Source organism: Piliocolobus tephrosceles, chromosome 10 (genome assembly GCF_002776525.5).
Source record: "Piliocolobus tephrosceles isolate RC106 chromosome 10, ASM277652v3, whole genome shotgun sequence".
Classification (NCBI taxonomy): Eukaryota; Metazoa; Chordata; class Mammalia; order Primates; family Cercopithecidae; genus Piliocolobus; species Piliocolobus tephrosceles.
Window position 1 is genome coordinate 112,306,348 of NC_045443.1, and position 3,146 is coordinate 112,309,493.

Below are 3,146 nucleotides of genomic sequence, written 5' to 3' on the forward strand. Positions count from 1 at the left end.
TTCTTTCTTTCTTTCTTTCTTTCTTTCTTTCTTTCTTTCTTTCTTTCTTTCTTTCTTTCTTTCTTTCTTTCTTTCTTTCTTTTTCTCTCTCTCTCTTTTCTCTCTCTCTTTCTTTTCTCTCTCTCTCTCTCACACACACACACGCACTCTCACACACAATCACACACGCAGAGAGAAACTTTTATGGTTACTCCAAATTTATTTCCAAGAAAAATATGGAGTTTTACCTCTGTGGATTTTCTTCCCTGGGCGCTGAATTCATGGCGTATCCACTCAAGATTTGGTCATGGTGAAACTGACTGCATTGCACTTTAAGAAAAAAATCTAGGCATTCCTGGTGGGTGCGCACGTGGTAGTGTACAGGCATACAGAAGTGGGCATCCACATTTCCAAAATAAACTACTTCTAGGTGATCCGGAACTTGTATCTGTCCAATGTAAGCCAACTATCAATGCACATGAATTACCAGGGACCTCATCCTTCCAGCCTCCCCAATCTCTCCAGAATCTCTGGGGACGTGCCAATGCCTGTGAGGCCCAGTGAAAACAGTGCAGTCCCTGAATTCACTGTCATCCAAGAACAGCTTGAGACCTGTTTACTTCAGAACCAGCAAAAGGTGAACAGGTCTTTCCTGAAAGTCCTGGTTTCTAGCAGAAGATTTTAAATATAGGACAGTTGAAGAGGAGGGGTCACTCAGAGGACTGGGGACCAGGAGTTGGAACTCATCAGCTTGTGAGAAGTTCTAGGGTTTGTGACCCTTAGGCATATTCCTTAATCTTTCTGAACGTCAGCATCTCCCTCTATTCAAAAGGGCCCATCGCCAGGCTCAGTAGCATATGCCTGTAATCCCAGCACTTTGGGAGGCCAAGGTAGGAGGTTTGCTTGAGCCCGGGAGTTCAAGACCAGCCTGGGCAACATAGTGAGACTCTGTCTCTACAAAAAAAAAATGTAAAGGGCCAATTGCCAGGTACGGTGGCTCGCACCTGTAATCCCAGCACTTACAGAGGCAGGTGCAGGAGGATAGCTTTAGCCCAGGAGTTCAAGTCCTGCTTCGGCAACATAGTAAGACCTCATTCTCCATAAAATGAAACAAACAAACAAAAAGACAAAAGGGCCCATCGCCTGTCAGCCCTGGAAGGCTGCTGTGAAAGTTAAGAGAGACAGAGGAAGCAAGACTGTTCTGGTAAATGCTCAGTGCTGTGTGAGAGGTGTTCGCTGTTGCACCCTGAGTGTGCCCAGACTGTCTTAAAACTTTCACCCACTCTGCCTTCTGGGCAGGCAGTTTGGGTTCCTCAGAGGTGTCTCCTTATCGGCTGGAATGCAGGAAACACCCAAAATAGAGATGGCTGAGGCGTGTCTTCACTAGCTCAGCTCAACCGGCTTTTGAGGTTTGCAATGCAAGATGAGTCCTGGGTTCTATCTTGATTGTGCCTTTGAGAGGGTTGGTCAGAGGTAAGATTAGCTATCTGGCGTCCTCAGTTCATGTGCACACGCTGAAAACCCAGAGGGCAACCAAGCCAGATAGCAAGTGGCAGCACCCACAAAAATGTGTGTCCGGAAAGAAATCAAGAGGGACCAGAAGAAAAGGCAGACTCGAGTCATTTTCCAAGGGGCTCACAGTTCTGAGGGCTGGAGCCATGAGAGTCCAAGGGGGTCTGGCATCCCATACAGGACGCTGTTTCTCAGGGAAGGAACGGTGTTGAGGAATCAACGCTGGGGTTTAATCCAAGCTGGGCCTCCCGGGAGAGCCATCTTGTGGCCACTCGAGTATTTGACTGTTCGATTATCTTCCCTTTTTTCTTCTTTAAAGAGAAAGCTCTTCCCAATCCTAAATGAAACTGGATGTAGTCATTGTTGGGTGGGTCAGAAGTGTTTTAGAAATTGGCAAAGGGAGACCAGGTGCGGTGGCTCACACCTGTAATCCAAGCACCTTGGGAGGCAGAAGTGGGTGGATTACCTGAGGTCAGGAGTTCAAGACCAGCCTGACCAACATGGTGAAACTCTGTCTCTACTAAAAATACAAAAAAGTTAGCCAGGTGTGGTGGCAGGTGCCTGTAATCCCAGCTAATCGGGAGGCTGAGGCAGGAGAATCACTTGAACCTGGGAGGTGGAGGTTGCAGTGAGCCGAGATCATGCTATTGCACTCCAGCCTGGGTGACAGAGCAAGACCCATCTCAGAAAAAACAAGCAAGCAAGCAAGAGAAAGAGAGAGAGAGAGAGAGAGGAGGGAAGGGAGGAAGGAAGGGAAGGAAGGAAGGAAGGAAGGAAGGAAGGAAGGAAGGAAGGAAGGAAGGAAGAAAGAAAGAAAGAAAGAAATTGGCAAAGGGGAGAGAGAGTTGTAGGCCTGCAAATCTTACCAGGCTGATCGAGGTAATGCTAGCTCTCTAACTAGTTGGACGTGTCACTTATTCTGTAACAGCAACAACAAATGAAGAGTCATAATACCTTCATTTTGTGTAGAAACTATGTGCAACTTGGCTGGGTGCGGTGGCTCACGCCTGTGATCCCAGCACATTAGGAGGCCAAGGCAGGTAGATCACCTGAGGTCAGGAGTTCGAGACCAGCCTGGCCAACATGGTGAAACCCCGTCTCTACCAGAAACACCAAAACGAGCCGGGCGTGGTGGCGCACACCTGTAGTCCCAGCTACTCTGGAGGCTGAGGCCTCAAGTGAGGCAGGAGAATCACTTGAACCCCAGAGGCGGAGGTCTCAGTGAGCCGAGACCATGGCACTGCACTCCTGCCTGGGCTAAAGAGACTTCATCTCAAAAAACACACAAACAAACAACAACAAAAAACCTATGTGCAACACACTGAGCTTTAAATATATTTTATCACTTCATCCTCATTGAAACTTCTGACTGTAATCTCATTTTAGAGGTGAGGAAAGTGGACTCCCAGTTGGAGATTGTGGGTGGCCATTATAGGTTACTAAGTAGAAGGGGGGGAGAAAAAGAAAAGGAAATTGGAATGGAGTTTTGAGTTTTGGGGTATTTTTTGTGTTTGTTTGTTTGTTTGTTCTTTGTTTTGTGTGTGTGTGTGTTTCTCTTTCCTTCCTTCCTTCCTTCCTTCCTCCCTCCCTCCCTCCCTCCTTTCTTTCCCTTCCTTCCTTCCTTCCTTCCTTCCTTCCTTCCTTCCTTCCTTCCT